Genomic DNA, 8,504 nt, shown 5'->3' on the forward strand with positions numbered 1-8,504 from the left:
CCCTACCCAACCCTACCATGCATCATGTGTGCGTGTGTTCTCATTTAACACCCACCCCCCTCCTTTCTTCAACCCCACTCTTTCTCCAATTATACAATTCTACATCATCATGCATCCTTTGAGTTTTCTTTTGCTGGGTCACACACACATATTAACCTCAATTTTGTACACTCAGCTCAAATATCTGTACAACTTAACAAGGAGATATAGGACTAGGATTCGCACCCCTACTCTTTCCATCTCCTTTCATCCCCTCTTCTCACATTCTCTATTTTGTCTTTGTCTTTCTATAAAAAATTAATATAAATGTTGACATGACTTAACCGTGACCATTCAAATAAGAGGGGAGGGAAGGGGAGAGAAAAAAAAGAGACGAGATAATCCTACTCCGGAGATATATGAGGGGTACATCGACAGCTATACATTTTTTCTAACAGTAATCTTGTGCTTTCCCAAACAAGGAGATATATGAGGAGTATGTCAGAGCCAAAGTAGGCTCACCTGATTAGGTAGTCCGAACCTTGGTGGTCTCACACGCTCCTGAGTGATGGACGGGACTGATCCCATCAAGAGGATTGTTTGTCTACTAAGTATGAGAAACCTAATCGAGCACTGATTAAGAATGGATTCCGATGATCTTGGGAGTCCGGGATTCGGGTTGCCTAAGAGTAAGTCTACCCCTAAAAAATGCGCTGTCACCCAGTCCATTTAATCCACTCAATGAACAGTGATAGACCTCATGAGCAGTTGAATTGGCCAAATGCATCTCCATCCCCTAAAACTAAATAGCCTAGTCAATTTTATTAAAATATTATTAATTTTTATTATAAAATAATAATTTGATTTTTAATAGACGATGAGGAACTGAAAAATTAGGCCACTCTACCACTGACCTTGAAAGACCAAAATAGTAGAAGCTCCCAGTCCGTCGGCAACCTCCCAACCCCACCTCTTTCTGTCAACACTCTCACTCATGGCTCCCCCCAAAATATTGCTCTCTGGCGTTGTTTCCGGCAACCTCAATTAATTAAACCCCAACATACTAGGGTTTCAGATCACTTTTTTACAAGTCCCCTTGAGGGTCGCCCAAAGCTCTCTCTCTTCCCTTTCTTTGGCCTTTCTTAAAAAAAAAAAAAAAAAAAAAAATCCTATTTCCCTTCACCATCCACTGCCACCTAAGAAACCACGCAGTCGTGGTATTCTTGAAGGATTTCAACATCAAAATTGCTTCAAGGGGTTTTCTTTTGTAAACTTTAATTTCACTCATGTTGTTCTTGATATTTATATATTCTGTAATCATGTTGTGTAATTAAGTTCATAGTTGAGGATTTCGATGTTGTGTAATTAAGCTTGCCAACCGAGCTTTGAATGCTCAACAATACGAAGGCGTTTGTCAAAGAGACATACCACGGCAGCAACAAGTTAATGGGGTAAGTGCTATTTCCGAACTTTAAAATCAAATGGCTAATCTTACTTCTCTTCTTTCGCAGGTGGTTGAAATACCAAAGGTACAAAGTGTGGCTGTTTATGGCGTGTGCTCCATGAATGGACATCTCACGGACAAGTGCCCTCAATTGATTGAGAACAGAGGGTGGGAATTTGCCAATGTCGTGGGTTATGGGAGCCAAAACCAACCAAGGAGTGATCCTTTCTCTAACACATACAATCCCGGTTGGAGAGATCATCCAAATTTCAAATGGAGGGAGCCACAACAACCCCAACAACAAAGCACATTTAGGCAGCAACCTCCGGGATTCTACCAAAGGCCGTATGCACCCACACCACCCCAAGCACAACCTACACAACCCAAATCAGGTTCGTCCATAGATAATGATCAAAATTTTCAATTACTAACTTCTATGGCGCAGGGAATGAAAAATAGGGACAAAAAGGTTGATGAATTAGAAAAGCAAGTAGGGCAGATTGCAGAGTTCATGGGCCAATTCAGAGAGCAAGGCAAGTTGCCTAGTTCAACCGTTGTCAACCCAAAAGGAGGATTTGAATCTGCCAAAGCAATCATGTTGCGAAGTGGAAAACAAGTTGGAACGGCCTCACAACCCTCTAATTCAGCCCCAACGGAGGACGAAAAGTTGCAATTCGAGGAAGGGGAGCAAGAGCAAGCCACGGCAAGGGTAACACCACCCATGCCGCAGCCACCCAAACAACACCATTCGGCTTCAAGGGGTAAGGAGGTTCCAAATTCTATTATTTCTAACGCTATTCCTCCAAATGTGCCATTTCCTCATAGATTCATGCAAACAAAGAAGGAAGAGGCTGAAAAGGACATTTTGGAGACATTTAGAAAAGTACAAGTCAATATACCACTTTTGGAATTAAGCAAGTTCCAAGGTATGCTAAGTTTTTAAAAGAACTTTGCACTACTAGGAAGAGAATTTCGAACAAAGAGGTTGTAAAGGTAAGTGAAAATGTCTCAACCATCTTGCAATGTAAATTGCCCCCTAAATGCAAAGATCCGGGTAGTTTTACAATTCCTTGTGTTATTGGCAATAATCGTTTTGAACATGCCATGCTAGACCTAGGTGCATCTATTAATGTTATGCCTTACTCAATTTCTACATCATCATGCATCCTTTGAGTTTTCTTTTGCTCGGTCACACACACATATTAACGTCAATTTTGTACACTCAGCTCAAATATCTGTACAACTTAACAAGGAGATATAGTACTAGCATTCGCACCCCTACTCTTTCTATCTCCTTTCATCCCCTCTTCTCACATTCTCTATTTTGTCTTTCTCTTTCTATAAAAAAATTAATATAAATGTTGACATGACTTAACCGTGACCATTCAAATAAGAGGGGAGGGAAGGGGAGAGAAAAAAAAGAGACGAGAGAATCCTACTCCGGAGATATATGAGGGGTACATCGACAGCTATACATTTTTTCTAACAGTAATCTTGTGCTTTCCCAAAAAAGGAGATATATGAGGAGTATATCAGAGCCAAAGTAGGCTCACCTGATTAGGTAGTCCGAACCTTGGTGGTCTCACACGCTCCGGAGTGATGGACGAGACTGATCCCATCAAGAGGATTGTTTGTCTACTAAGTATGAGAAACCTAATCGAGCACTGATTAAGAATGGATTCCGATGATCTTGGGAGTCCGAGATTCGGGTTGCCTAAGAGCAAGTCTACCCCTAAAAAATGCGCTGCCACCTAGTCCATTTAATCCACTCAATGAACAGTGATAGACCTCATGAGCAGTTGAATTGGCCAAATGCATCTTCACCCCCTAAAACTAAATAGCCTAGTCAATTTTATTAAAATATTATTAATTTTTATTATAAAATAATAATTTGATTTTTAATAGACGATGAGGAACTGAAAAATTAGGCCACTCTACCACTGACCTTGAAAGCCCAAAATAGTAGAAGCTCCCAGTCCGTCGGCAACCTCCCAACCCCACCTCTTTCTGTCAACACTCTCACTCATGGCTCCCCCCAAAATATTGCTCTCTGGCGATGTTTCCGGCAACCTCAAGCAGCTCTTCAAACGCGTCGTTCGGTCTCTTTCTCTACCTCTACCTTTACCTCTATATCCTTTTTCTAGCTCCACTAGTTATTTAATTTCTAATTTTACTGAGCTAACTCATTCTAGATCAACAAATCGGCGACGGGTCCATTTGACGCGCTGTTATGCGTGGGTCAGTTCTTCCCCGACTCGGCGGACCAGCTCGACGAATTCAATGACGACATTAAAGGTCGGGCTCAAATTCCCCTCCCAATCTACTTCATTGGCGACTAGCAGCGGTCTTCCTGGGCAAAATACATACATATATATATATATATATATATATCAGGCTCCCTTCAACGCCACACTGGCGTCAGCATGGCGTTAGATGGGTCGGTCCATGGCTATGTCGATTCTGGGCTAGCCTGGAGATCGGCTTGGGTTGGGTGCCAACCAATCTGCTGGGTTGGAGTGGATTGGTTGGGTGCTGGGCCAATAATTTGATTGGGTGCCGGCCTAAAGGTTCCCCGATGAAATTGCTCTAAGCGAGCCCCTTAGCTCCTGAGCACCATATCCATTATGCTAGATATTGTTCAAAACTAAAAATTGCTGAATATTTAACTAGTGAGTTGGGAGAAAATAGGATGAAAATTTATTTTAAGGCACGTAAATAATTACGCTAATGTTTAATTCTAATTAGCCCCATAACAAGTGACAACTGTGTAAGTTAAGGATAGAGATGTGAATTTTAATTAATTTGAACTCCCTAACATAACATCCTTCCCTAATTTAATTGTGTATGCTGTTATTGGGCTTTCTATTGTGGAAAGATTCATTTTGATTGTGGGTAAGAAATTAAGGCAGTGGCAACACATAGAAAACAAAAATGCTATTTTTACTATCTATTTGTATTATCATTTGTATTATCTCTCTACTAGAGATGACCCACATATGTTGGCCAGCCTACCTCTATTAGAAAGATGATACAAATAGATGATAAATGTAACATTACTCGTGAGAAAAATGTTCTTGTCATAGCTCACATAAACTAATACAAGCAGTCTGCTTGGCACCAACCATGCATGATGCATGTGTTCATATACAAAAAGAACAAATCATGCATATGTGTTTTTAAGACTGCTATTTAGTAAAACTCTGACCACATACACATATAATACTTGCAAGTTCCAAAATCATATACATCATGAGGGACTTGGAATAACACCACGATGTGTGTGTATATATAATTGCCAACAAAACAGAATAATAATAACAATAATATAAAAGGTGTAAATAATTATTATATTATCAACAGAGAATTTGGAAGTAAGATGGCGGTCAAGCACAAGGAAACAAAGGGGTAGTTTGGGGATTAAAATAAGGGGGAGGGGAGAGAGAGAGAGACAGAGAGAGAGCGAGAGAAGGTCGTCGCCTCCTCTTTTTGCAGAAATCAGAATATTACTTGATCACAATTGGAAAGCTGCATTTGTTTTGTCCACATGCAGAAAAAGTAGATGATAAAAAAAAGGCAGGGTGGCGTTTTCTTCCTTCTCCCAACCCACAAACCTTTGTGCCTTTATGCTCGTGTCCCTTCTTCCAGTCACATCTGCCTTTTTAGAATGAAAACAAAATACTCCAACCACTATCCCTCTCCTTCCTTTCCACACCATCCAGACCAGATAATTTCTTTATTTATTTTTATTTTTATTTATTTATGGAATCCTAGATCATTATACATAGACTTTGTATTTGTGTTGTGTTTCTCATGTATGTGTCATTTTCATATTATACCTGATATCTTAATAGATCATATCATTAACACCTATTAAAATAAACGGTTAATATGATCCTACCAAAACTCGACATGTTACTATCAACGGGTAATATGACCCAATTCATTATTCGTTAAAAAAATATTTTTAATCAATAAATAATCAAATAAAAAACAATACTAAAGTAGTATATACATACCACATTGTCACATAAATATTAGTTCAAAACATAAAAACACATATCTTTCAAGTATTACATACCAAGAGCCTAATTAAAAAAAAAAACATTAGTACACTACAAAATATCAAATGTTCAAGGATATGCAAAGTGAAGCGAGTTATGTTTCAAGGTTGTAGAATATTGCACGTTTTGTGACAATGAAACCCTTCAATTTTCATCAATAACCAGGGGAATGGTATTGGAACTTTGACTTAATATGTTGTCTTCAAGAGTTATATTATTGATATTTTCAATAAAGTTTTCCACATTAGTACTCTCTTCCACATAAAATAAGATAGGAAAATTAACATTGTAAACCATTCAAATTATGAGGAAGAAAAATAATTATAAAAAGAAATCAACAATATATAGTACATTATTTATATATATATATATATATATATATATATTATAATAAAAATATATACCCCTCCCTTAAAAATACTATTCATAAAGGTTTGTAGGGTTTTAAAAATTCAAATCACGATGTACCCATCCTCAAAGCGTAGAGGCATCACGAGTGTTTACATATTTTACACATTTGTTCGTACTTGTACATTAATTATTATAATTTTTTAATGTGTTTGGTATTTTTTAATTACTTTGATATTTATATTTTTTTAATGTGTTTTATTATGTTTTCATCTCACTTTTGAGAGGATACCACATGTATAAGTATGACTGTATGAGGGAGAGTAAAAACTTTGTTAGGTCATTGACTCTATAATTGAAAATTAGTCCTTTTACTTATTCTAATACTATTCTAGTTTAGTTGAATTTTGGACAATATGTCAAGTAAAATTTATCATATTAATGATAATAAGAAACTCTCACAAAAAAATAAAACTTAAACTTTTTTTAACTTATATAGAATACTAAAACTATAATACATATTAAATATACAATAAATATACTATAGCTATTGTATTTTATAGTAAGTTTTTTAGTTTGTTATAACGGGTTTTTAGCATATGACCCAATTAGTTATCATGTTGACCCAACATCTGTTATTTTTGTGTCATGTTACCGATCGTGTAAGAAATAATCAAATCTAATTACGTCATGAGTATATACTATTACGATATTATTTCATATACTAATAACGCAAAAATATGTGTGAATTTTTTTTCTATAGATTCTTATATTACGTTCAGAAAACACCACCACCTCAGCGGTGTAAACATGACATACAATTTCCTATCTAGAGTAGATAAGATTACTTAAAATCTAGTTGGACCATCGATCATATTAAGTCAGCGCAATCTACAAATATATATATATCAACCATGTGGGCAAACCCAAAATAGCAGATCAAAACTAAAGACATCCAGTTCATGTGTTCTGAATTTTGACAGGTCAGTTAGAAGGTTGATAAGGTGTCTCCTGGTATCGCAAAGAGACATTAGATTATTTTTTATTTGGTTTTGTTGCAATATGATTCTATGAAAAATAATTCATATTATTGAAAGAGGTATTCGGCTAATATTATAAAAGTTCAGAGTTAATCGTTTAAAATTAAAATAATTAACTAAAATTAAAAGCTAAAAAAAAAAAAAGTTCAACTCCTTTAAAGTAGATGAAAAAATCGACAAGTAACTCTGAAAAGTCAGCCGAACATAGTGATTTCCCCTATGCTTTTCTTTTATTTCGCATCACTATTTTTCCCTATTTTCACCACATTTTTCTCCCTTTATCCCCCACTTTTGACTAACTATATGCGTAGGCCTAAGGTTGTTGTTCTGTTTGGGTTTGAACAAATAAAAATATAAGTATAAAAATAGCGGTGAGCAGCTATTTCATTGCATGTAATCATAAGATTTTTATTTCTCTTTTCGGAATCAAACTCAGACCCTTTACAACTACTTGTAGACCTGACAATTTTTTATCCGATCCGCTAATACAATATATAAACAATATGAAAATAATAGGTTTCGGATAAACATGATAACTAATCGGATCGTTATCAGGTCACGTGGTAAGAACACGTTACTAATGGGTCCTTAACAAGTTTACACGAGGGTTACATGCTAGTAAAATACAATAGTCATAGTATATATGTAAATGAAAATCACCTTAATATTCACATCCAACGGCTTAGAACCTTGTTCATTTAATGGCCTCGATTGCTCGGACCGATGGTGAAAAATTTGGTCCAAACAGTGCTTCAGCAAGGGTACCGAATGAGGGATCATTCAGAAAGTTACCAAGGCCTCCTAGTTGACCGATACTCGATGGTTGAACGGTTGATAAAATATGGTACAAACAGTACATAAACTGTAATTCAACGTGATAATCAACATCCTAAGAAACTTTCCTTTCAAGCTATCAAATTTGATCTCACAAGTCTTGTAGAACAACATATGACACACCCGACCCCGATATCCTCCAAACACCAAGGTAGGCACATGTTGGCTGAGACTCGAAGGTGACGAAGCCATACTAACATGCATGAGAACTATGAAGAAATAGCGAACATAAATAAAACTCGGAAAATTAACTATAATGAATATGTAATGGTGGAACGTGTTCAGAACATACAACTAATCTAGAACATTTAAGAAGGAATATTATACAAATGTACGAACAAAGGAAAAAGGTCCTACACTGAGAGGACTCAAAGATACTGATGCGACAGTGCCTTAACACAGGGATTGTACGACTCGATTCTAAGTCCTAAGGGAGCACAAAACAAAACATGAGAGGACCAAGTTGATATATAAGTAGTACTAAAATAGTTATTCATCAACGTACTAACCCCCAAAGTTTATGAAAACTCATATAGCATAATATGTAATAGGTTTTCCGAAAACACTAGTATGCCATAAAACTTCATAAAACATATATTATTTAGAGTGTGCTTAGTAGTGGTATCAAAATTGCCCGAAGGCAGTATCATTCACCCACATGCCCTACATCACCCGACTGAAGCCATATAATGATATCATTCGCTTGTAGGCAGATCGTATGAGTAACCACTAAATAAGCACATAAAAACATGAACATAATACTTACAAAATATATGTATGTATGTGTGTATATATATA

Source organism: Pyrus communis, chromosome 6 (assembly GCF_963583255.1).
Source record: "Pyrus communis chromosome 6, drPyrComm1.1, whole genome shotgun sequence".
Lineage (NCBI taxonomy): Eukaryota > Viridiplantae > Streptophyta > Magnoliopsida > Rosales > Rosaceae > Pyrus > Pyrus communis.